The following is a 27418-nucleotide window of genomic DNA, read 5'->3' on the forward strand; positions in this document are numbered from 1 at the left end:
TAAATTTTTCACTATCAATGAATGTGATTTTGCAAAAATCTCACTTGGTCAAGATGTCACTGACATAATCTTGTAGAATGTTATGAATGAAATCATGGAGGATAGTTCATATAACATTGGTAAGTTGTGCTAAAATTATTTAAACCAAATAATATAATCACATGGTAGAATGTATCCCAAGGAGTTATGAAAGTAATATTATATTGACCAAGAGGATTAACAACGATATAATTATAGATAGAAAAGAAATCCATGAAAGAAATGAAATATGATGTGTTTTATAGTCTGAAATATGACCACCAAGTTTTGTGACAACAATGATATTAATTCTCTAAGGTTAATAGTTTATGAGACAAATTTACCCATGTTTTCAAATGTTTTGTATCTTAACCTTAACCATTAAAACTACATTGGGATGCTTTTGTTTGGACTTTTGATTTAATAGGTTGGGATTCAAGATAAGGCACTATGTTAAGAACCATATTTTTAAGATCAATACTAGGCATATCCTCATACATATAGGAAAATAGATCTAGAAAAATATGCAAAAATAGAAAATGAGAAGAGTGATCTTGAGGAGAAAGAAATTGTCTAATTTGAATAACCTTTTCAATATTTTTTTGATCCATGGGGACATTTATAAGTACATCACCTACAGAAAACATACTATATTCTTGAGAGGCATTTGAAAGTGATGTAGAATCTATAGACACCCAAAATTGTCTAGTCTAATTAAATAATTTTTTTTTTTATTTAATTATCTAAGCTTAATTCTTCTATTAATTAAATAAATCTTTATTTATTTAATTAATTCATTTATCCTCTTCTAGCCTTATTTCTCATTTAAATAAATACATTTATTTATTTAAATTATCCTTTTCCTAAATTAAATAAATATTTTATTTATTTAATTGATCCCACTTCTTCTATTAATTATATAAATATTTATTTATTTAATTAATTCATTAACCTTTTCTACCCATGACACATGTCATTCATCTCTTAATTCATACACTACCTACCCCTTTCATTATTTTATTATTTCTTTTACCTACCCTCTAATCATAGCCGACCTCCTTTTACACCTCTCAATCTTATCCCTCCATTTCATATTGTGTTTTCTATATAAGAAGATGCTTCCTTCATTATCAAACCCTGGCTAATCAATTTATGCACTTGACTACACTACGCTTTTGAGCATATGCGATCCTACTTGCAACCACATTCCATTCTATGTTGAGCTCTTGTGCACACATAAAATCTGAGAGAAAATAGATTTGTAAAGCGGAAAATCAAACCCTAGGTGTTCTCCCCCACTCCAAGGAGAAAGGGGGTCACTAGGATTGACAGTTTTCACTTAGGAGGGACTTTACATTCAAAAGAGGGGTTGAAACCCACAAGATCCAATCCCACACAATGCAAGATTGGATTCTAAATGAGTTTCAAGGGTTGTGACATCAAGGATACCCTCTTTTGTAAAGAATGTAGATAGAAGATTGAACTAGGAATGTATGTAGAAGCAAGAAAGATTCGCTTATAAACGGAGATAGGAATATAGGATGAAGTTGCGGACCTGGAATTAGCAGTAAAATGTCGAGATGATGCTGTTCTGCAAATTCGGGTGAAAGTTGATAGGATGATGGCGCCCGACGTGCACACGGTCCTCCGAAAAATCCGTGAAACGAAGGGGGATCTGTTCATCTCTGCACAAGGATTCCAGATCTTCAATTACAGCCGCGTACCTGCAACATGCGAAGGTGTAAATGTTGTTGTATGTTGTATGTTGTATGTGATCTCCTCTTCAATGGTTGACTCCTTGTCTTGAATGCAACACCTAGCCTTGAATGGAGACTTAGAATGATCAATTGCTTGAAGGAATGCTTGAATGCTTGAATGTTTGAATATTTGAATATCGCTTCCGCCTCTCTTTTCATCTACCAAAATGGGAGAGGAAAATGTAGTTTATATACTTGCCAATTAGGGTTGATAGACTGATTTTTCCGACCTTGGGCCGACCAGGAAACAATATTTCCCGAATTGCAAACTTAAAGACCCGAAGCCCCAAAAGAGACCGGGCCCAAAATAGGGCCAGGGACCAGGGCGCTGGGCACCATGGTGTTGGGGGACTAGGGCGCTGGGCGCCATGGTCTTGGGGGACCAGGGCACTGGGCGCCATGGTCCTAAAGGACCAGGGCACTGGGCACCATGGTCCCACCTCCAGGGACAAGAAGGTGCAAGGAGGATCAGGCCAGGGTGCTGAAAAATGCAGTTTTTGGTGTCATGAACAAGTTTCGGGGTCTCCATTCAGGTTCAGTGTTGCACCGCCATCGTGAAGACCCAAATGCAGTCAAAATTGCAAGTGTCGCAATTTTAGGACGCTACATTTAGCCCCCACTTTAGCGGGAGTATAAGCGTACACCAATACTTTCGGTAAAGTACAAGGAAACAATATTGAAAGACTTTCACCACGTCAAGAAGGCAAGATATACCAAGCCCCCAGTGGACTAAGGATCTTACGACTTCGATTGACAAAGTAAAAGGGAAGATCACAAGGGAGAACCATGACTGTCAGTAGTAAGGTTCCCTCATTATGAGTCATGCAAGAAAGATATCAAAAATTTTCAAGGCAAAGCTAAGTTCGCCAAGAAATTTTCAAGTATCTTGAAGAGATATGAACAGAGTGTATGCCCCCCTACGTTAAAGCGATCACACACGCCTCATCGGGGGTGATTTCTTTAAGGTAGTGATACATATAGGAAATGAGAAGGAAAGGAGCACGTTATCACAAGGATTTAGCCCCCAAGTATGAGATAAGCCCAAGGATAATAGACACAAAACACAAAGCACAAGGTGACTTCACTTTCCTCGAGGTCAGTATGTTGTATGATAATTCATGTATATCATATGTATGTATGCATAATTGTTCTTCATTCCCCAATCAAGGAAGGTCACCTAGAAGAAGGGAACACATGTGTCTTTTGAGTCAACATGAGAGAGACCAAAAGAGGTCGCAATGCTTTGCATCGTCCTCAAGTAGACAACACTAAGGACAACAAATAGAAGAATGAGAATAACACATAGAAGAAGTAACAAAAGAGAGGAGGAAAGAGTCTGCTATGCTAATGAACTAGTCTAGCACGTCATCTACCCCTCGATCTTGCTGATCAATGTTTTGGGAAGGTAGGGAACATGCTAGAGGAGGAACATCCAACACAGTAGATGGAGCTATCACGAGATCCAAACAAGGGCTATGTTCATGTTCCAAGCCACGTTGTTCTTGTCTAGGAGCTAGGATAAGTGCTTTATAAAATTTGTTAGATAAATGGTTATCAACATCAACATATCCATATTCACTATCAGAATGAAAAGAAGTAACATTTTCATCATGAATAACATTTTCATCTATATCATCATCAAGATTTATAAAAATAGGATCTTTAACTCGCACAGGATCAAGACCATCATGCATCTTATGTTTAGGAAATTTTGGCTCAATTTTTGGCTAAGGAGAAAATGGAATAATGCTAGCTGAAGGTGTTTTTGGGGATTGCAAAGTTTGAGAAGCAGCTACCTGAGCTCTAAGACGACGCTTTCGTCGGTGTTCACGTGCAGAACGATTTCGTCTAGTCTTAGTAGGAAGTTGAGAAGATTGAGGAGGAGGATTGTTCTCATCCTTATCACTTGGGTGTTTAGGTTGTGATCTCTTAGGTTGGATAATAGGAGAAGAAGAAGGTCTCTTCTCTCTATAAAAAGAAGGAGGAGGAACTGCTCCATATAAAGGAAGAGTATTTGGTTTAGGAAGGAAACCAAGTCCATCATGACAAGGAGGTATAGGTCTACTTTTAAAAAGTTTATTAGGCATAGACATAGTCACATCCATAGGGATGGGTTGGGAATCTTCTTGAGGAAAGACATTAGTTTTATCTTTCAAAGGAAGAACTTCCTTCTCAAGAATGATAGGAATATCAAGTTTGGGTGTTCTAGGCTCACTTAGAGATAGGATCATATCTTTTTTCCACTTTTGATAAGATTTGAAAAGATGATCACTTCGCGGTGGAAGAGATTGGAATTGTTTAGGCCAGAAATAATCAATAGGAACGCTAGAAGTTCTTTCAGCTGGTTTAAAGAGACTATGATTGATAGTAACAACTTCACCATTATGGGGAAATTTCAAACACTTGTGAATAGGAGAAGTAATAGCTTTCATGGAAGATAGCCAAGGATAGCCTAGTTTCACACGGAATTGTTCGGACGATGGAATAATAGCAAAGTTCACATCAAGGGATTTGTTATGGACCTCAATAGGTAATGTAATAGAACCAATTGCAGGAGAAGAAAATGCATCAAATAGTTGCACAACCAGATTTGTTTCGTCATAGATCACTTGATTCAATTGCAAAGTAAAAATAAATTCTTCAGTAATGATATTAACCATGCAAGAAGGATCAATAAGCACTCCACGGCAAGGCGTATTCTTGACTTTTGCAACTATATATAAAGGACCATCAGGTGCCCTGATAGTTTCACTAGAATCAAAGGTGATGGAAGGTTCTTTAGGGATTTTCTGCTACTCTACAAAGTTAATCACATTCGGAGTCATAGACACAAGATCATCAGGCAAGACAGAGGAATCATTAGTATCGATCGCATTAGAGGTATGAGAAGGTAATGGATCAGTAGAAATCTGAAGATTTTGGTTAGGAGGAGCTACAGATGTATTGCCTTTATCATTCACACCAGAGACAGAGATAGTATTATTATCAATCAAATCTTGAATTTTACCCTTCAAAGCAAAACATTTTTCAGTATCATGCCCAGGTTGACGATGAAATTGACAAAAAGATTTGTTATCAAAATAGGGTGAATTAATCTTTGCAGGATCTATTTGCTTTATAGGAGGAAGAGTAAGCACATTTTGTTCCAATAACTTATTCATAATACTATGCAATGATTCATTCAAAGGAGTAAACTTTCTTTCTTTCTTGAAAAACTTAGACATAGGAGGCACACTTGATGCTGCATTCACATTGTTGTTGATGATGTTTTCATTGAATTTAATGGACTCTCTGTTCGGTTTAAACTTCCCAAATGGTTGTTGACTACTATCACCCTTATCACTCGAAGCCATAGGATTTGCTTGTTCCATTTGACTCACAGTCAGTTGATAATTGTGAAGAGTTGTACACAACTGTTGGAAAGAAGTAAACTCAGAAAACATAAGTTTTTCTCTAATATCTTTTTGCAAATTAGAAATAAAGATTCTTTGAATATCATTGTCAGGCACTGGAAAAGAAATTTGAGCACACAAATGCTTATATCTACCAATGAAATCAGTCACTTTTTCTTTAACACCTTGTTTACAATGCATTAAATCAATCAAAGTAACTTTAGGACCTATGTTGTTTTGAAATTGTTGAATGAAAGCATTTGCCAATTGTTCGAAAGAAGTAATAGAATAAGAAGGTAATGAGCAATACCATTGTAGGGCTTTGTCTCTTAATGTTCTAGTAAACAGTTTTGCAAGCAACCTTTGGTCATAAGCAAAATCAGTACATATTGTTTGAAAAGTCTTAACATGTGTTAGAGGATCACCCTTACCATTATAAAGCTCCAAATGCGGAATTTCAACATGTTTAGGGGGAATAGCTCGCACAATGTCAAGAGAAAGTGGGCTCGCAACATCAAATGTGGGCACACTAGACTTAGATTGATTCATAGAGGCAATTTGTTGCTGTAAAGAAGAGACAGTTTGTGCAAGATTGTTAATGGTCGCTTCAGTCGAAGAGTTCATATTAGATGTGTTAGATTGAGATGGAGGTGTTATGTTATTGAAAGAAGGTAGAGAGTAAGGTGGCGGGACACTATGATAGTTAGTCATAGGAGATGATTGGAAAGGAGGAACACTACAAGGAGGAATGGAATGATTAAATGAATTTCCCCCTTGTGTCATGTTCATTTGTGAAGATGTAATAGGAACATTTATTGAAGGAATGAATGAAGAAGTCGGATTGAATGAAGGAAGAGGGTTAATTGAAGAAGAAGGATTGCCCCCATGACTGGTGATCATAGGAGGAATGTCTTGTATTGAAGTAGTCATTATGTTTGATGTAAAAGTAGGTATACTAGCAATAGAAGTTGTCAAAGGAATAGAATGATTGTCTTGAGTAGGAGGTTGTGTATAACCCAAAGTTTCAGCACAACTCTTCATAGGCATCACATTTGAATCCACAATGTGTGCAATACCACGCAAAATATCAATTCCATTCTTATCACTTTGAAGCATACGTTTTAGACCCTCAATTAAAGGAAGAGCTTGACTATCAGGGTATTCTTGAGACATCCATTGTCGAAAATCGTCAAATTGGTTATCCAATTTTGAAAGTTGTTCTTCAGAAACCTCATGGAGAGCTCCTTCATCATTAGGAGGATTACAAGAATTACCCGTGTCTTCGTTAAAAAGGCCATTCAAATTAGGTTCCATCTCCTCGGTAATTAAACCTTGGAAAGACTTAATTCTAAGGCTTCGCCTAACGGGAATAGTATAAGTAGGGCTTATTGTTGTAAAACTCATGCACTAGGGAGAGAGAAGATTTTGAATTTTAGAGGTAGTAAAATCAGCCAATCTCCTAGATTTAAGCTGTTAAATACAATCAGGACAATCTCCCGAAATTTCGGAAAAAATGTCCAGGACCGTGGCGAATGGAGTGCACACGGTCCTCGCAACTTTTTCCAAAATTTTTAGGGATGAAAGTTATGATGATTTTAAAGCTAACCTGAAAAAATTGAGTGATTTTACGATCTGTAGATAGGCCAAATTAAAGTTGCAATCTCGAAATTGAACCCGACCAAGATTGTTGAAAAATGCAAAATTTGAATTTTGAAAAAGAGAGGGAAACTAAAATTTTGATTTTTATGATTTTAGAGGGAATACTAAAAGCAATGCAGGTTTTGAAACTTAAAAATTGACTCAATTTCATGCAAAATTCAATTTTGAAAGTGGAAATCAAGGTTGTTGCAATTAAACATTTAATTTCAAAAGTCACAAATTGCCAAAATTTGAATAAAGCACTGAAATTTCGAATGAATGCCAACACACTTTTCAGATTTAGGATAGTAAGAAACACAATTTTGACATGAATTTTAATTTCAACAATTTTTGAATGATTTGAAGCCTTAATCCAAGCAATCGCTAGACCAACTTTGACTATAATTTTGAAAGTGTTAGAATTAATGAAATCAGCCAAAATTCTAGATTTTAGCAGAAAAATACAGTAAGATCTAGCTCCCGAAATTTCGGAAAAAATGTCGGGGACGATGGCGCTCGGGGTGCACACGGTCCTCACAACTTTTTTCCAAATTTTCAGGGATGAGAGATATTATGATTTTGTTACAGAATCCAAAGTTACAGCTGATTTGGAAGTGTTTTGATCAGTGAAATTATTAGTCAAAGGCTGAATCAAGAGGGTTTTAAAAATTAGGGTTTTGACACTTAACCACTTAATTTTCAAAATTAAAGCACAGATATGATTTGACAATTTGGAATAGAAGGGTAGATCTAAAACAAGCATTAACAATTAAACATTTCACAAGCTCAATTACTAAAAAGAAAATTTAGGGTTTTGTGCAATTAACCTCTAAAATTTGCAAAAGATCAAACATGAAAATGTAACTAAGGAAGCAAATTTTTTAGATCTAACCATGAATAATCAGAATTAGGATGTTCACGTCGGGTTCACCAAAATGTAAAGTGAAAAATCGAACCCTAGGTGTTCTCCCCCACTCCAAGGAGAAAGGGGGTCACTAGGATTGACGGTTTTCACTTAGGAGGGACTTTACATTCAAAAGAGGGGTTGAAACCCACAAGATCCAATCCCACACAATGCAAGATTGGATTCTAAATGAGTTTCAAGGGTTGTGACATCAAGGATACCCTCTTTTGTAAAGAATGTAGATAGAAGATTGAACTAGGAATGTATGTAGAAGCAAGAAAGATTCGCTTATAAATGGAGATAGGAATATAGGATGAAGCTGCGGACCTGGAATTAGTAGTAAAATGTCAAGATGATGCTGTTTTGCAAATTCGGGTGAAAGTTGACGGGATGATGGCGCCCGGTGTGCACACGGTCCTCCGAAAAATCCGCGAAACGAAGGGGGATCTGTTTGTCTCTGCACAAGGATTCCAGATCTTCAATTACAGCCGCATACCTGCAACATGTGAAGGTGTAAATGTTGTTGTATGTTGTATGTTGTATGTGATCTCCTCTTCAATGGTTGAATCCTTGTCTTGAATGCAACACCTAGCCTTGAATGGAGACTTAGAATGATCAATTGCTTGAAGGAATGCTTGAATACTTGAATGTTTGAATATTTGAATATCGCTTCTACCTCTCTTTTCATCTAACAAAATGGGAGAGGAAAATGTAGTTTATATACTTACCAATTAGGGTTGATAGACTAATTTTTCCGACCTTGGGCCGACCAGGAAACAGTATTTCCTGAATTGCAAACTTAAAGACCCGAAGCCCCAAAAGAGACCGGGCCCAAAATAGGGCCAGGGACCAGGGTGCTGGGTGCCATGGTCCCACCTCCAGGGATAGCAAGGTGCAAGGAGGATCAGGCCAGGGTGCTGAAAAATGCAGTTTTTGGTGTCATGAACAAGTTTCGTGGTCTCCATTCAGGTTCAGTGTTGCACCGCCATCGTGAAGACCCAAATGCAATCGAAATTGCAAGTGTCACAATTTTTAGGACGCTACAATATCAAGCAAGATCAATGGAGATAGGAAGAATGGAGATCCAAACCCTATTGGACATGTGATGGTATAATCTTTGTGATTTTGTTTGATTTGCATTGTCTTAGGTAATCTTCATATGTTATGGTGGATCTTTGTTGTTGTTAGGCTAGGGTTTTGTGGTCGAATTCATTTAGCCTTTCAATATCATTATTATTGTTATCCATTTTCACCATATACATTTTGGCCTACCTAGTGGGACTCTTGTCCCTTTTTGCATTTAACATCCTTGTTGCAGATTTTGTGTTTTGAAGTTGCAGATCTGACATTTTCGACAACATTTTGATATTTTTGCGTCTGCGTACTTTCAGATCGCAGTTTTGATTTTCTAGCGTGTCTGCGACATCTGGAATCACGTCTATTTTATCAATAGTATTTTATTTTGCAGATTTCATAAACCGCGTTTGTGTTCCTTAGTCGCGTTTGCAGTGTTTTTAGACACGTTTGTGTCCAGAGGTCGCATCTGGGTTCTGGAGCCACATCTGTGTCTCACAAGACCGCGTCTGAATCAGGAAGTCGCGTCTGTGTTGAAGGTAACCGCATCTGTGTGCATCGATTTCAATTTTTTTGGGGTATATTGATTTGGTTTTGGGTTTTGCATTTAAGGTTTCAGATCCGGTTTATTTTGAGCTAACATTTTCAGATCTAGCTAACGAAATTGGTGCAGCTTGTCTTGAAAGCAAAATCATTTTGTTGAAGGCCCCTATTTTCACAAAGTCTTTTGGATTTAAAATTTACCTAACTTGTGTGCTTGCAAGAAGGGGTGATTATTTGAAACAATCCAAACTACTAACAACTCTTTGGTGCAGGTCCTTGGCAAAGGTTTTTTTGGATTTTTATTGCGTGCTTTGTTTTCAATAGATTAGCAAACACTTCAATTGGTGCACTAAAATTGAATCATTTTCTTTTGTGTCTTGAGAAATAGGCTCTTTTTGTTTAATCTTTAGAGGGCCTGTCTTCCCGTGTGGTCATTAGGACTACTAGTGAGAAGAGAACGACCCAAGTGGTAGCAAAAGAAAAGCCATCTTCTTCCAAACCACTATAAATAACTATATTCATGGTGAAAACTATGAATAATGTGTGTTGATTAGTTCATACCGACACTATGTCTCCCCATAAACCCGTTTGATCAAATTTATTTGATCATTTGTAGGGCGTAACCCCTACCGGCTGGGAGCCTTTTGTATTTACAGAGCTGAAAGTGCCACATGTATGGCCACACGAGTGGATGTCCTTACTAGCACCTTTTTGTTTTAGAAGCCCAAATCCTTCTAGTTGTTGAGGTAGGAGGTCGGACCTCTGGTAGCGGCCCACACACATACGGTTCTTAGTAGAGATACAAAGTTTTCCATAGGGAGTTTTCATGGGGACTGATGCTTGGTTGACCCGAGAAGTGAGTGCCGAGGGTGGAGCCAGTGAGGTCAAGCATCTAAGTATCCACTCTGAATAGCGTAGCCTTGGGGGTAAAACCCCATGTGGGATCAACAACTATTGTCTTGGCTAGCCATAAGAATTGTGCTTGACTTATTTTAAACATTCAAAACATTCAAGACCAAACATCAAAACATTGTGTCTTTTGTGTCTTCAAGTGTATGCAAAACATTTTTACATCAAACAACACACTTTTTTTTTTTGGAGTCATTTTGAGTCCAGACACTTGCAAACTTGGGTCTTCATCAACACTGTGTCCTCTTGTCACACAAAAAAAATAGTCAAACAGTCAGATTTGGTCACAACAAAAACGACTTCACAAATTGGAAAAAATTGCACAAATTTTGCAGAAACGTGTCTGTGTCTAATATAATAGTGTCTGTGTTGTATAACCGCGTCTGTGAAGGGCAGAAATGCATCTGTGTCTCCAGAATCAACAGTGCACTTTACAAAAATCTCAGAAGCGCGTCTGTGTTAAATAGAACCATGTCTATGTCAGGAAATCATGTCTATGAAGTATACAGGCGCATCTATGATCAGAATTGAAAAAAACTGTTACAGTCCAGCAAACAAACACGGTCAGTTTCAGAATTCTTGAGCTTCCTAGGTCATTTCTCTAGGTTTCATTTAGCATTCAACCTGTCTTTAGGTCTCACAAAGTCCATCATTGCTTTACATCTCACATTACATTCACATTTGTCTAAACTTGTGTCAAAAGGTCAGTTGCTTGTCCTCATCATACTTTGTCAACACACTACATACAACAACACTTTGCTAAGTGGTCCCTCATCAAGGTCTATCACCTTTGGGTCTCATTTGGTCTTACATAGAGTCAAGGTCAACTTAGCTCATCAAGAGAAACTATCCTATCTTTGGAAGTCACACCTACTCTACTACATACATACTTGGTCTTACACTTTGGACATTGCAAGTACACCTTAGATTCATTTACATTCCATCCATTTCTTGGTCTTCCATACTTTTTCCATTTTCATCTAGTCTAACACATCTTGGTCAATACCTAGTTCATGGTTGAAACCCGTCTTCAAAAATATAGGAGAGAAACTAAAGAGGCTCAAAAGTCCGCAAACATGAGTGTCTATGAGTATGACAATGATGTCTTTTTCAATACTGATCATAACACATTACTTGACATGGATGCCTATAGAAACATTCCAAATGTTGATAACATGGACACTACAAACAACAATGATACACACAATGACAATATGGACAACTTTTTCATACATTCAACAAATGTGGAAGAATCCATTATGGACCCCCGCTTCAATCGACTAATTGAGGAAATAATGAGGAGAGATAGACAATACTTCTTACAAATGATGGCACAAAGTGGAGCCAAGATACCTCATGATTTTGACATGTCTCAAATAATGGAAAATCGACCTTCGCAACAAAATCACTCCAACATGGATCAAAGGAGACCTAATAGTGGAAGCAATAGAGGACCACATATGGTACCTGAATCACCATCATCTTTGTTTCAAAAACCAGAGGTCCCATACACACATGGTCAAGTATATGATACTCATCTTTGCAGACCATTATGGAAGTCTTATGTAGAGAAATATGCTCAATCACATATCAATGCTAAGGATCAACCACCAAAGCAATTGGATATTCAAAGGCATGCTCAAACTTTGGACACAAGGAAACCCCGTGTCAAATTTGGGCGTAACACATTAGGACATGACATGCCTGTAGAGTATGGTATACATGCACAAAATAGATATGGCGTTCCTCAACATGAATCTATACCAAGTGGTCCATATATGCAGCATCACTATAGACCTCCTCCATATGAACATGTGTATGATCAATATCATCCATATATGCAACATGCTCCTCCTCCAATTGGTGCCTCCAGCATGGGGTATGGTCCAAGAAGTCGATCTCCACCTAAGAGCAATTTGGAACAACAAATCAGGGACTTACAAAAGAAAATGGAGGACATAAATACACCAAAGCCAACATACACAATGAGAGACATATGTCCTTATCCATTTGACAAGAGCATTCCAATGCCTCCATTTCCTACACACGTTGTGACACCTAAGTTGGATAAGTACAGAGGAAAAGGGGATCCTAAGGGACACATAAGATAGTTTTTCACAGCTTGCATTGAGGTAGCAGCAAAATAGACATATTTGATGAGATTATTCCCACAAAGCTTAGGTGATCAAGCTATGGAATTGTTCTCCCAACTTCCACCTGGCATTAAGTCATGGGGTGACCTAACAGAGGCATTTATTCAACATTTCTCCTACAACATAGAGACAGACATATCAGTCACTACTTTGTGCAACACCAAGCAAAAAGATGGAGAGTCTTTTTCATCACTTTTACAAAGATGGAGGAATCTAGCTAGCAGATGCTCTTGTGAAATTCCACAAAAACAAATGGTAGAAATGTTCACCCAAAATGTTAACAAAGACATTGGTTATGACTTAAGAAAAGCTTGTTTGTCCACCTTCAAGGATGTCATTGAAAAGGGCTTAGCGACAGAAAAGGTCCTAATTGAACAAGGAGTCATTAAGATATTCAAGGAAAACAAAGATGACTTTAAAGGAAAAGATAAGCCAAGATTTTGGAATAAAAACAAGAACACAGTCAATGATGGTGTTGTTGATGCCAATGCAGTGTGACCCAAATTCATTTTTTCTAGATCAAGCTCTACAAACAATCAAGTGAATACTCAAACAACTTCTAAATCATGAAGGAAGTACACTCCATTGGGAGAACCACTTGAGTCAGTTTTCAAAAAGCTAGTGGCAAATAAGGTAATCACTATTCCAGATTTTCCTCCATATGAACCAAAGGTTAAACCAAATTGGTGGAATAATGACGAGTATTGTGAATCTCATAAGAGCAAGGGTCATAAGATAGGAAATTGTCATTGACTGAAGAACATCATACAAGATCTCATTGATAGAGGTGACATTGAGATTGAGGGACACTCATCCAATCAAGAACATGAGATGTTTAAGGAACCATTCCCAAAACATGACAAGGGAAAAGCTAAAGCCACAGATGACCAAACCAACTATACCAAAGCAACCTATAACTATGATTCAACTATTAATCACATTTCGATGGACAATTACGTCTCTACCATTATCATCAAAGACAAAAACCCTGAGAATTCTACCCGGAGACCCAAGATTGTCCTAAAAGGTGTTGGATCTTCTTCCGAACCTACCTCTGAATGTCATGTTACAACTCATCGAGGTAAATTTACTTTGCAAGGTGCTCCAGCCAAAAACACCCCATCTTCATCAACCAAGCCTGAGTATGACCTTGTAGAACAATTAGGGAAAACACCCGTGCTCCTCTCCATTCTTGAGTTCCTACGCATATCCCCCGCACATAAAGCTATTCTTGATAAAATCTTGAGAGACACTGCTATTCCTACTGAACTGAATGTGGACCAGTTTCAAGCCATGGTGGGATACCTTTCCATTCCACATTCCCTTACATTCACAGAAGCCGACGATGCCTCCGTAAGTCAGCCACATAATGCACCACTACACATTGAAGCCTTCATACACAAACATCGAATAAAACGAGTCCTGATAGATGGAGGAGCTAGTCTAAACATTTGTACATTGAGCACAATTAAATAATTGGGATATTCTGATAAAGCTGTGAATTCTACAAATCAAATCACCATCAAGGCATATGATGATGAAGAGTGTTTATCCAAGGGCATAGTCACCTTACCTCTCAGAGTTGGGCCAGTTACAAAGGATGTGGTTTGTCAAGTCCTAGATCTAGATCTCACTTATAACATATTGCTAGGACATCCTTGGATTCATGAAATGAGGGCAGTCCCATCTACATATCACCAATGCATTAAGTTTCCTCACAATGGAGTGGAGGTAACAGTTAATGGTGATCCTAATCCATTCATATACTGCAATAACCTGAGATCAAAAATTGAGAACATCATTCCCAGTAATCGCGAAGTTGTTCCTTCTTCGGCATACATTGATCTTGAGTCATTAAAACCTTTGACATCAAAACAAGGTGAGCTTAAAGGCAAATTTCAGGACAAGGGCATGGGGGAGTACACTTTAAATCAGACCATGTACTTATAACAAGTCATGAGTTCACCAAAAGAATATGGAAGACCACATCCTAATAAGCAAGTATCCATCATTGTACTTAAATGGGACCCTACTACCTTTCAAAGATGGGGCGAATTGGAAGAGGAAGACTTATACAAAATGCTTTACAAAGATATTGAAGATGATACACAAGATCACATCAGTCTACCATGTGAGAAATATGGCAAAGGTTTCAAGATCCTACAAAAATTCGGCTATGATGGAAAAAGCCCTCTTGGGTTATGAAAGGAAGGCATCATTGAACCTTTACAACCTGAATTGACTTTCAAAAAAGGATGCTCGAAAGGACTTGGTTTCTTGACTTCCAAGGTCCACACTCAAAGGACAGAAGAAGCCTTACAAATCAAAGCTGCCAAAATTCAACAAGAGGGTCGCTATTCCACAGATTCCAACAAATGGGAATGGGGTTCAGACAAATCTTCCAGTGACTACAAGCTCATTAAGACATTCAGAGAGCCAGATGAACCCATAGAAGAAGAGGAATTTTATAAAAGATTCAAAGTTGGTCAAGAAACAACCCATGAGGATTCCACACAGTCCTTGTCTCAAGGTTCTAGGTTGAAATCACATAGGATGAGAACACCTGTCCTAGAATGTGCAACAAGTGATGATAATTTGAATTTGTTCGTGATCAAGACTGATGAGGAGAGTGCCATCGATGACCTCGATAATTACCTTGACATACTCAAATATAACTGCATCTTCACTCTTAGCCCCGCTAACTTTGAAGACATTACAGGCCTTCCCCTTGTTCACCACCAACTCATTGACTGGGATCATGAAGGACCTGCACAGTTTGACACATTCCAAAATGATGAAGCTTTTATTGACTATCTTGGCATACGAGATGATCTTCCCCCTGGGGACCATAAAGCAGGATACACTATAGAACTCAATAGCGTGGCATATTTTGGTGAGGGTGTCGGACCTTCCAATTGCAAAAATGTGAAAATAAGAACAAACCAAGGGTCTTATAAAGAAAACCACACTGTGGCATTGTCTGACCCCAAAAAAGTAAAAACAAAGGATGTATCTGAGGGCGAAAACCTCTCTGAGGCACCCGAAGATGGAAGGCTCGACATTCTCCTAGCATCATATGAGGAAAAGTCATCCATGTTGGTAGAGGAGACTATCAAAACAAACACTAGTACAGAAGAGGTTCCACACAACATATTCTTGGCTCAATCATTGACGGAGTCAGAAAGGTCAAAATTCATAAGTTTCTTCAAAGAACGACAAATCAACTTTGCCTGGTCATACGCTGATATGCCTGGATTAGATCTGGATTTGGTAATGCATCATTTGACAGTTAAACTAGAGGCAAAACCAGTGAAACAGAAATTAAGAAAGATGCATCCACAAGTCGCATTATTGGTCAAAGCAGAGCTTGAAAAATTATTGGACGTCGGATTCATACGTCCAATTGATTATCTTGAATGGATCTCCAACTTAGTGCCTGTCAGTAAACCAGATTGCAGCATCAGAATATGTACATATTTCAGAGACATCAACAAAGCTTGTCCAAAGGATGACTTCCCATTACCAAATATTGACTTGATTGTTGACCTCATAGCAGGTCATGAAATGTTATCGTTGATGGATGGATTCTCTAGTTATAATCAAATAAAGATCGCGCCCGAGGATCAACACAAAACATCATTCACTTGTCCTTGGGGAACATTTTGCTAGAATGTCATGCCCTTCGGGCTAAAAAATGCAGGTGCTACATATCAAAGAGCCATGACTACTATCTTTCATGATCTCATGCACGTAATTGTGGAAGATTATGTTGATGACCTCTTGGGAAAATCAATAGATAGAAATACACATTTGGACATACTTTCAGTCATCTTTGATCAGTTGGAAAAATACAAAGTAAGATTAAACCCCAAGAAATGTGTTTTTGGAGTAACCTCCAGGAACCTCCTAGGATTCATTGTATCCAAAAGAGGAATCAAAGCTGATCCAGCAAAAGTCAAGGCCATCTTGGAGATGCAACCACCAAGAAATATCAGTCAACTTCGGTCTTTACAAGGCAGACTCCAGTCCATATGAAGATTCATAGCGCAACTTGCAGATAAGTGTAATCCTTTTCAGCACTTGCTATATAAAAACATCAAATTCAAATGGGATGATAACTGTCAACAGGCTTTCTAGACACTCAAAGATTATCTTTTGAATCTACCAGTTCCAGATCAGCCTCTGTTACTATACATATTAGCTACTCCAATAGCACTGGGGGCACTCTTAGCACAACAAATTGCTGAGGGCAAGGAAAAAGCAGTATACTATATCAGTCACACATTGGTGCGATATGAGCTAAACTACATACCAATTGAGCATGCATGTCTCGCCGTGGTCTTTGCTTCACAGAAATTATGACATTACATGCTCACTCATAAGACTAAGTTGGTTGCAAGAATCAATCCATTGAAATACCTTCTCAATAAAGCAACACTTACTAGGTGACTAGCCAAATGGGTAATGATCCTGAGTGAATTCGACATCGAGTATGTGGACAAAAAAGCAATAAAAGGACAAGCCATCGTAGATCAATTAGTAGATGCCCCCATGATAGATGATGTTCCTCTAAGTTCAGGATTTCCAGATGAATCCATTTTAACAATGTCACATGCAAAGCCATGGAAACTGTACTTCAACGGCTCATACACACAGCATGGGGCAGGAGCTGACATCCTCTTTATAACTCCTCAAGGGGATTCTATACCAAAGTCATACCGCTTATCATTTCCTTGCACTAACAATATAGCAGAATGTGAGGCATTAACAACTTGATTACAGATTGCAATTTAGTGGAAGATCCAAGAACTTCGTGTTTTTGGGGACTCTCAACTTGTAATCCGTCAAGCAACTAATGATTACCAAAAAAAAAATGAAAAATTAATGCCTTACAAACAAATGGTGGATGACCTGAAACAACACTTCACAAAGATATATTTTGAGCAGATACCAAGAGAGCAGAATCGAGCCGCAGATGCCATGGCTACAATTGCTTCACTGATCGATCTACCTCCAAATGAGACCCGCTATGAGTTCTTGGTGGATAACCTTTTGGTTCCTTCATATGAAATCATTCCTACTGAGATGATATGTGTTGTCGGTCCCGAGTCCCAGTTATATGGTTCCATTTTCACATACCTTCGTGACAATACCCTACCTCCTGATCTATCAAATAACCAACATCGCACTTTCATTCACCAATCTTCTCGATACGTCATTTTAGTTGATATCCTATATCGGCGAGGTCTAGATGACACTCTTCTTAGATGTTTAGAAAGCAATGAAGCTCAAATTGTGTTACATGAAGTACATGAAGGGATATGTGGTCCACATGCTAGTGGTCCTACCTTGGCCAAGAAACTAATCAAGACTGGATATTACTGGCCCAATATGGAAAAACACTCATATCAGTTTGTCAAGAAATGTAAGCAATGTCAAATTCATGGAGACCTCATACATGCACCATCGCAAGAACTTCAACCAATTGCGTCTCCTTGGCCCTTTAGTTAGTGGGGACTCGATCTCATAGGCAAGATTCACCCTCCTTCTTCCAATGGTCATAAATTCATTATCACTGCCACAGAATATTTCACAAAATGTATTGAAGTTGTACCTCTCACACAAGTCACTGGAAAACAGATTGCTACGTTCATCCTCAACTATATCATTTGCCAATACGGTATTCCTATTTCCATTATAACTGATAACGGGCATCCCTTCAAAAATCAGGATGTTCATGAACTCTGTGACCGCTTCCATATTTCCCATCATTTCTCCATGCCATATTACCCCCAAGGTAATGGTCAAGTTGAGGTGTCTAATAAGAAAATCCTTAAAATCCTCAAAAAGACAGTTGACGACGATGGCCCTAATTGGCATATCCAACTTAGTCCTGCACTTTGGGCATACCGCACAAGTGTTCGCACACCCACAGGAGCTACACCCTATTCACTTGTCTACGGTGCTGAAGCCATCTTGCTTATCAAGGTCGAGCTACCCTCTTTACGAGTCTCTTTGCAAAACATTATCAGTGATGAAGACTATAGGCTCTCTCGCTTACAAGAACTTGAACTACTAGATGAACGAAGACAAACTGCTTTTAATCATCTCAAGGCTTACCAACAACGAATGAGTCGCAGCTACAATCATAAGGTCAAGCCTCGCACATTTGAGGTAGGTGATTTGGTTCTCAGAGAAAACCCCAAAAAATCAGTAAGACAAAGAGAAGAAGGGAAAATTCGAACCAAACTGGCTTGGTCCTTACATCATTACAACAGCATATGGATCTGGGGCATATCAGCTCTCAACTACAGAAGGTGAACCTTTGGAGGATCCTATCAATAGCATGCACCTTCACAGGTTTTACACATAGCTCTTTAGAATATCCTAATTCAAAAAATACAAAAAAAAATTATAAAACAAAAAAAATCGTTACTTGGTGAAAACCTGGCAAACAGGTGCCTTGTGACACAAAAAACATTGAAAAATCAAAAAAAGTAAAGAGAAATAATTTCATCCAACGGTGAAAATCACTTCAGTGGTGCCCTGGGCAAGTACCATGGTGAAAACTGGGTCACCAGCGCCATGCGTAGAGACATTGCTCCTCCCTCCTTCAAGATTCTCTTTCATCACTTCACTTTGCACACACTCACGACCTATTCATCCATAATAAATTTACCCAATCCCATCATGGCTTGTTATTGATCTACCCAAGATTGGTTAGCCATTCATAATAAACCTCCCTTTCCATCCATAATAAATCAGATCCTATCTGTGGCTAAGGCAAATCTTACGTTTAGTGATAGGTGTGGAACTGAGAACATCACATGTTTCGAGGAGTACAGTTTCTTCCAGCTTCCTTCAGTCTATCTGTGCACAATTCGCAGTAAAGAAACATTTGCATCATAGATCCTCATTAAAGTTTCATCTTCTCCACAATAAAGTAGCAGTTTCATGGATTCAGTCAGTTTCAGATGAGACACAACAACAACAATGAACTTCAACAAAATCAAATCTTTCAACAGACTCAAACAACATATGGATCTGTGCTATCTATCCTTTTTGTGAGAGTAAACATTGTGACCACAATCAAATAAGACTTATACAAGTGATAAGAGACACTAAACTTGAGGGATACAGTGGATGTTGGTGTCGAGTCTTGGTTTTCTTTTGATTTCATCTTTTTTTGGTGACATGTCTTTTAGCTTTTCCGGGATGTCTCTGACTAGAGATTCTATCTCCAGGATGTCTTTGACTAGAAAGGCGAGGATGGGGTATTGTCACCTATTTATTTGCTTTCTGTGGATTGTCTCTTAGTAATGCTATGACTTGTCCAAGGATATGAGGACACATGAGAGTCTAGTATGAACTGGGGCATTCCTTGTTTGCCACTATCTTATCTCCATGTAAACGGGTACAATGACTTTCTGGGTCAAACATATGCCTCGATTGTCATAACCTACTTGCCATAATAAAGCTCAATGATGATAACGCACAAGAAGCTCTTTCACTTTCATATCTTCTATCTTTCATCCCCCTTTCTTGATTGACTTCCATCGTCCTTCTCGAGTCCCTGTAGCCTGCTATCACATGACTGAGTATAATGACACACCAAAAAAATTTGCATTCCATGTAGTTGCACCTAGATTACCACATATAAGCATTTCATACATACATATAGATATCACAATTACATCACATCCTACACACAACACATGTTAGCACATTTTATATTCCCATCATGTAAATAATTATTTGCATTATCATATTCATTGGCATTTCATACATTCACATTTTCATTTGCATAACATATATAAAACATAAAAGAAGACAAAAATATTGCATTTCCTCATGTACATATTTGCATCCATATCATAAGCATCACATAAAACATACATCATGAAACATACATCACATAGGTACGCATGCCTATAGCTGCTACAAAGAAGAATCATCTCATATATAATCATAAGTGTCATGATACAATGACGTCAAAATCATATGGCTACAATCACCTGAAGGTGTATACATCATCATACAAAAATGATACAATACTGATACATAGGGAGCCCTCTACGGCTATGATGAACTCCCTCCCTCAGAGCTGCCTGGTCTCGACGGAATCTGAGCCCCTGAAGGACCCACCCCAGGATCATCCCTCCTTCCCGTAGCTGTCGCTATCTGCGATGGTCTATGGAAGCTCCTTGCCCACTGATTAGCTGACACTACACCATAATAGAGATCCCACCAGTAACCGATCTCCTCCCCTACCCGCAGGACGTAGGCATATCCAACCCTATGTCCTCTGTCGCCTGCCTCCTAGCCCTCAATGCTGTCTCAGCCTCTGTGTAGTGCTAAATGGCCTAATCCCACTCCCGCTCAGTATCTTTGAGCCGCCTCCTGAGCCTATCCCTCTCCCTCTCCAAGTCCTGGATCTCATCTACCTATCCCTGGCAGATCTCCCTCAGCTCCATCAGCTCATCCTCCTCTGCCTCAGCCCCCTGTGGCTCGGCCTGTGGCTTCCCCTGTACGGGTGCCTGCCCCTATGCCTGTGCTTGTACTAGTGCCTGTCCCTGTACCTACACCTGTCTGGGACCCTATGCTACTGGCACCTATAGCGGTAATCCACTGTGACCCCTCACCACCTGAGCCTACTTGTCCTCTCCACCCTCCCTCCACAGTGCCACCCTCCTCTCTCCAACTGCCCCCCTCCTCCTCCATTGGCCTCTACCCCCATCATCTCCATCATCATCACCATCCCCACCACCATCTCCATCTAGTAGCTCTCCTGGATCTGTCAGGCGTGGGAATCGATGCTCAGCCCAGTATGCTGTGTACTCGGCATCCATGTTGGCATCCTCGATCTCTGGCCACATGTCCCAAGGTAAGGGCATCATCTCCACTACGTCTGATCCTTGACAGTCCATGCATACATGCCTGAACCCCATGGCATCCGCTGAATCCTGTCGAACTGCCTACCCACCCTGTCCACTAGCTACCTCTCTAGTACATAGGGCATCCGCCCAATCAGATACCTGCTCTGGAAGGTGTAGGGCAGCTCTACCGCATCATCCTCCCACTGCTCGCATCCCAGGTATGGCCTCCATATAACCATATCAATGTCATCAATCACCCACCACCAGTGCTTTAACCTGCCAATCCGTGGCTGCGAAGTGATCATGTCATACAAGTGTACGAAACTACGTCCGTGACCTCTGCCTCTAAAATGTATTGGTCTCGTCACTGGTAGATGCTCATAGGCCCACACCTGTAACAATGTGACCCCGCAGCCCAATCCCACTGATCCATGGTACACAAACTAATGCAGCTCGTAATACAAGTGTGCTAGCACACATGGTCCCTAGGCATATTTGGTGTGTTGTGTCACCAGTGTCTCCAATGCACCTCCCTAGCCCATAGCCAACCCTCATGTCACTCTATCAGGACACAAGAACCCACTGATCACTCCTCCTATCACTGCTAGTAGTGCTAATCCTGTAGCTATCATGGTGTCCCAAGTCACATTCCCTGTCCTCATCTCCAGTCCTAGGTCCTGGAACACTCATCTAAGGGCATCCCTGTCTCCATCTCGATCATAGGGAATCAGCTCCCCATCGATTGGTATCCTCAAAATCCTATATACATCCTCGAGGGTGACTGTCATCTCCCCCATCGGTAAATGAAAGGTGCAAGTCTTGTTGTGCCACCTCTCTGCCAATGTAGGCAACAGTCCCATGTTTGCCCGAAACTCAAGCACATACAGAATATGTCTCAGACCCATAGCCTCAATAGCCACTTGGTCCTCAAAGGTCAGCTCAAGTCGCAATCTCTGCATCGACGGGAACCTCTCCCATGACTCCAACATAGGCAAATACTCCTGCAGTCAAGCAAATCAATCATGTCAGTCATAGTGGCATTCACTGTTCATCACAAAATGCTACTTTTTATCTAAGTGCATATGGTACTCTATCCTAGTGACACTCACTGTTCATCACAAAGTGTTGCTTCTATCCTAGTGACACTCACTGTTCATCACAAAGTGTTGCTTCTATCCTAGTGACACTCACTGATCATCACAAAGTGTTGCTTCTATCCTAATGGTACTCCCTGTTCATCACAAAGTACTACGTGTGCTGCTCACATTTGCACTCACTGTTCATCACAAAGTGCTGCTCATATTTTAGCAATCCCTATTCATCATAAAGTACTATATCTTGGTACTCACTGTTCATCACAAAGTGCCTTGATCTATCCTATCTTAGGGCCTCTGCTTGAGTGAATCCTCTTGAGTAGTTTCCTAATTGGCAACGTATGTTCTATCACAAAATTGTCAATCCTAGCCCTATTTGCAATCCTAGTTTTCCCTAGAGGACCTACTTGAGTGTATCCTCTCAGCAACTTATCCAATCGACAGCGTATGTTCATCACAGAACTGCCGATTTGACCTAGAAGACATAAATTCACATTTTTTGAACACAAATGCGCTTTCTTGACATAAACGCACTTGAAGACTGCATAACCACACCTATTTTACACAGACGCACTTGAAACACACAGACGTGCCTATGCTCTGCACAGACACGCCTGGGCGACACAAACGTGCCTTCTTGGCATAGACATGCTTACACAGCACAGACGTGGCCACATTTTGCACATACGTGTTTTCCGACACAGACGTACCTAGTACAAACACAGACGCGCCTAGCGAGCATAGACACGCTTGGCACCAACATAGACACACCTAGACATTTTTGACATTTTTTGGACCCTAACCTAGAGTGCATTTATTACCCTATCTAGCATGCATTAATGACAACAATAAATGCAACAAAGTACAAGGAGGTTTTGTGGTACTTACCGGTTCTCCTGCCTCTGCTGGACTCTCGAATCGGCGAACGCGGTCGAATCTGTGAACAAAGGCCATTGCTGCTGACTGCTGCTACTCTATTCTCACTCTGCACTCTGATCTCTTGGATGTGTAGATGACAATGAGGATGTTTTCCCCTCGTGGTCTTTCTTATAGACTACCCTAGCCCTCGTTTCTCGAGTCAGTCTTCATTATCCCGTGACTCTATCACTTTATCCAGTCAGTCCATTCTATCCCATCTTTCTTATCAAGAGATTGTCTGTGATCTTTCCAGACATTTTCATCCAATCTCTCAAGGGGGCATATCATTCCCATCTTGGGGCAACTCTGTATCAGTTCATCTTATCTTCTTTGAAACAACGCGACAAGCCACATTGTCTCAAAGAGGGGCAAAATGTAGACACCCAGAATTGTCCAGTCTAATTAAATAAATATTTTATTTATTTAATTATCTAAGCTTAATTCTTCTATTAATTAAATAAATCTTTATTTATTTAATTAATTCATTTATCCTCTTCCAACCTTATTTCTCATTTAAATAAATACATTTATTTATTTAAATTATCCTTTTCCTAAATTAAATAAATATTTTATTTATTTAATTGATCCCACTTCTTCTATTAATTATATAAATATTTATTTATTTAATTAATTCATTAACCTTTTCTACCCATGACACATGTCATTTATCTCTTAATTCATACACTACCTACCCCTTTCATTATTTTATTATTTCTTTTACCTACCCTCTAATCATAGCCGACCTCCTTTTACACCTCTCAATCTTATCCCTCCATTTCATATTGTGTTTTCTATATAAGAAGATGCTTCCTTCATTATCAAACCTTGGCTAATCAATTTATGCACTTGACTACACTACGCTTTTGAGCATATGCGATCCTACTTGCAACCACATTCCATTCTTTGTTGAGCTCTTGTGCACACATAAAATTTGAGAGCAAATATATCAAGGAAGATCAATGGAGATAGGAAGAATGGAGATCCAAACCCTATTGGACATGTGATGGTATAATCTTTGTGATATTGTTTGATTTGCATTGTCCTAGGTAATCTTCATATGTTATGGTGGATCTTTGTTGTTGTTAGGCTAGGGTTTTGTGGTTGAATTCATTTAACCTTTCAATATTGTTATTATTGTTATCCATTTTCACCATATAAAGAATCATTGGATGCCAATAACAACTTCTCAAAGTGTGAATACCAATTTAAATAATAAATATATAATCATATGATGATAGGAAGGCATATGAGTATAGGTGGTAGAAATGGTGATTATTGGTTCTATGGTAAAGTGGGTCATACTAAAAAGAATTACTAGTCATACAAAAAGCCACATGAAAAATTAAAGGACAAAAAAACCAACACTACATATAATAAAGATGAGGGCGTTCTAGTTTTATCGAGAAGTGACACTACTGCAGATTCATGGGTGTTAGATTTTGGTGCCTCTTTCCATACCACCTCATGTCGAAAAACCTTCAAAAACTACCAAGAAGGCCATCTTGGTGATAACAAAGCATGTGAAATAGTTGACAAAGGTGACATGATGTTACAATTACAAAATAGAAATAAGTGGCTTTTAAAATATGTAAGACATGTTCCCTAATTGAAACAAAATCTGATATCCATGGAATAGCTTGGCGCTCAAGTGCGCAATGCCATTTTATATACAAACATGTGGAAGGTGACCAAGGAGCCTTGGGTATTGAAAAAGGAAGCAAATTAGTTAATCTATATGTGCTAGAGAGTAATATTGAAGTGGGAGCTATAATAGTGGTTGTGAACAACAATACAAGATTTGGCATAAAAGGCTCTGATACATGAGCAAAAGGGGACTTGAAGTTATGCTCAAAAGGGATCAACTTCCTAGTTTGAAGTATATTGATTTTGAGATGTGTGAGCATTACCTCTACAATGAACAAAGGCAGATCAACTAGTTCTTGAAAATTAGTCATAACAAAAAAAATACACTTTTGGAGCTTGTGCACTCGACTGTATTCGATCCTATGGAGGTAACCTCTATTGGAGGAGCTAATTACTTTGATAATTTTCTCGATGATTGTACTAGAAAAGTATGGATTTATATGCTTAGTAGAAAGTTAGAAGTTTTTTCAAAATTTAAAACTTTTATTGCCATTGTTGAGAATTGAATTGGGCACAAAATAAAATGTTCATTTCACCCCTCAAGAAGATGGTGTAGCTAAGAGGTTGAATAGGATGATTCTTGAGAGAGCTTAGTGTATGCTCTCTAATGCTGAAAGGGTAAAGAATTTAATGTAGAGGTATGTAATACAACAATCTATTTGATCAAATGATCACCCTCATCTCGATTAGAATTTGACATTCCAGGGGAAAGATGGCTGGAAAAAATGAATTACCTATAATTACCTATGAGTGTTTGGTTGGGAATAATTCCCTCATGTCTCCAAATAAAAGCCAACAAAATTGGTTCCTAAATCCACATGATGTATATTTATTGATTATGGTGAAGAAAATTATGGTTTCAAATTATGGTGTCCAGTTTCCAAACAAATAATTCATAGAAGAGATAGTTGTTTTTAATGAAAAAGGTTTTCCAAGTTTACAAATAGAAGAAAAGCTAGTAAAAGAATTTGTGGTCCTATTAGACATGCAAATAATAATCTCCAAGAGCCACCAATTCGAGTAAATCTCTCATCATCTGTACAAGGAGGAACCAATTATATTATTTCAAATCCCCATGTGATAAAGAGTTTATCCCCTGCAGCCTACAAAGCTTTCTCAAGATTCTAAGTCTACATACTCTACATGAATTCAGGGAGTATAAAAATTTGAGTTTGTTTCCCATGATAGAGGAATGGCCTCTTAATACCACACTGTCTATATCTATTTACCGTGAGTATTTTTCCTCATTGCCTGTGCATGATATTCACTCCACACGGGTCCCATTACCTTTTTCACTCCAATAGTCCTCAATATGTGAGGAAATTTCAGAGCAGCATGCAAGGTCTGGGAATGGGTCTAGTTCCAATCCTCTAGCTTCTCCATCACCGGTGGTTTATCCATCCTTTGATTAGTCAAAAAGAAGCGTGTGGGGTCATGAAAATTCACAGGTTTTTAGCAATAGTAGATAACTTCAAAACATGGAACAAAGAAACAATGTTAGACCGTAGAGGATATTAGATGGTCTGCAACGACCAAACTTAGCACAAGAATTTAATCAGACTCCCTCATGACCCCAATTCTTGGTTGCAATAAAATAAGAGAATTTCTAAATATTTATACTCAATAGAGGAGCGATGCTAGTAATTTAAATTTGCATAAGAGTCAATTTGGTCACCAGGTTTCTACCTAGCTAGAGTGTAGTTCAAAGGGGATAAATACTAGATTGTAGAGGTGTAATATTGATGATGCTAATAATAAGGTTGGGACTCTTGGGGGGCAAAAGTTGCAACCATTATAAGGTAATATGAAGAGCTAAGTTCCTAAGCTGAGAAGGTCCATCTAGTAGATAAGACCTCCCACACAATATAATAATTATGAGTTGTTACTATCTGATCACCTAAAGTCATTGTTACTAGTCAAATAGAGCCAATTACTTTCAAAAAAGCTTGTAATGATGTTAATCATTACAAATGGACTGAGACAATGCAAGAGGAAATTGTCTTGTTGATGGTAAACAACACTTAGGATTTGATGAAACCTCCACCCAATAGAAAAGGAAGGAGGCATGAAATGTTATCAGGCCAAACTATTTGTGAAAGGATATGATCAACAAAAGGGGATAGTTTTCAATGGAATTTTTTCACTAGTAGTGAAGATGATCAATCCAAGCAATCTTATGTTTGGTAGTTGCATGGGATCTTGAGATTGAACAACTTGATGTGAAGAATGCATTTCTAAATGGAGATATTGAGGAGGAATTGTGTATGGAGGAGCCTGAATGTTTTAAAAAACCAGGGTAGAAGTATTTATATTACAGGTTGAAGCAAAGTTTGTATGGGCTCAAGAAAGCATTGAGGTAGTGGTATCTCAAGTTTGATAGATTCATGACTAAGCGTCACTTCACATGTTGTGAATCTAATCCATGTGTTTACTACAATAAATTTTCTAATGGTGAGTTTGTTCTAATATATCTTTATGTTGATGACATGGTAGTAACC

This window comes from Cryptomeria japonica, chromosome 10 (genome assembly GCF_030272615.1).
Source record: "Cryptomeria japonica chromosome 10, Sugi_1.0, whole genome shotgun sequence".
Classification (NCBI taxonomy): Eukaryota; Viridiplantae; Streptophyta; class Pinopsida; order Cupressales; family Cupressaceae; genus Cryptomeria; species Cryptomeria japonica.